General features: G+C 43.1%; 1 non-coding gene across 1 annotated transcript; it reads left to right on the forward strand.

Moving 5' to 3' along the window:
• Window positions 1-439: 439 nt before the first annotated feature.
• Window positions 440-511, forward strand: TRNAC-ACA (transfer RNA cysteine (anticodon ACA)). The gene has a single exon. It is a non-coding gene; the product is annotated as a tRNA-Cys (tRNA).
• Window positions 512-1,361: the final 850 nt, after the last annotated feature.

Below are 1,361 nucleotides of genomic sequence, written 5' to 3' on the forward strand. Positions count from 1 at the left end.
ATACCAATTGAAGGGATGTGTTTTTACTCTCTGCTGTCTTAGAACACCCAGCTATTAGATCTTGTCCTTACAAATAAGTGACTAGGTGCTGGAGAATTTGAGTTATTCCTTGACTGTTCTTGTTTGCTTTATATCTTATCTACTTTATATAGCTGAAGCCCCTCTGAGTTTTTGCTTTGTGGATGATTATTACCATGGTTTCTAATCTGAAAGTGACTTTCTCATCTTTGATAACTCTTTGAACATCGGTGGAAATCTAAGAATAGGGGGTGTGAGGCACTTACGCTTTGATTCACATATTGAGTTCTCTTAACATTATCCTATCACTTCATGGGAAATAGATGGGGAAACAAACAGACTTTGTTTTTTGGGGCTCCAAAATCACTGCAGATGGTGATTGCAGCCATGAAATTAAAAGACACTTACTCCTTGGAGGACTTCCCTGGTGGCTCAGACGGTAAAGCGTCTGTCTACAATGCAGGAGACCCAGGTTCGATCCCTGGGTTGGGAAGATCCCCTGGAGAAGGAAATGGCAATCTACTCCAGGACTATTGCCTGGAATATCCCAGGGACAGAGGAGCCTGGTAGGCTACAGTCCATGAAGTTGCAAAGAGTCGGACACGACTGAGTGACTTCACTTCACTTCACTTTACTCCTTGGAAGAAAAGTTATGACCAACCTAGATAGAAGATTTAAAAGCAGAGACATTACTTTGCCAACAAAGGTCCGTCTAGTCAAGGCTATGGTTTTTCCAGTAGTCATGTGTGGATGCGAGAGTTGGACTGTGAAGAAAGCTGAGCACCGAAGAATTGATGCTCTTGAACTGTGATGTTGGAGAAGACTCTTGAGAGTCCCTTGGACAGCAAGGAGATCCAACCAGCCCATTCTGAAGGAGATCAGCCCTGGGATTTCTTTGGAAGGAATGATGCTAAAGCTGAAACTCCAGTACTTTGGCCACCTCATGCGAAGAGTTGACTCATTGGAAAAGACTCTGATGCTGGGAGGGATTGGGGGCAGGAGGAGAAGGGGACGACAGAGGATGAGATGGCTGGATGGCATCACCAACTTGATCGTCATGAGTTTGAGTGAAATCCGGGAGATGGTAATGGACAAGGAGGCCTGGCATGCTGCGATTCATGGGGTCGCAAAGAGTTGGACACGACTGAGTGACTGAACTGAACTGAACTGATTGATTTGAATGTCACAGGCTTTTAAAGAACATGTGATGATGAAACAAAGGATGAATATCACCTAGAACTTAAAAGATATGAATTATCACTGTATAGCTTTCGTATTATTCTTCATACGTTGAAAACTTTAAGGTTTCTTCATGTTTCTAAGATACTTCAAGTGGTAGTAAT

The sequence above is a fragment of the Ovis canadensis genome, chromosome 5, assembly GCF_042477335.2.
Source record: "Ovis canadensis isolate MfBH-ARS-UI-01 breed Bighorn chromosome 5, ARS-UI_OviCan_v2, whole genome shotgun sequence".
NCBI lineage: Eukaryota > Metazoa > Chordata > Mammalia > Artiodactyla > Bovidae > Ovis > Ovis canadensis.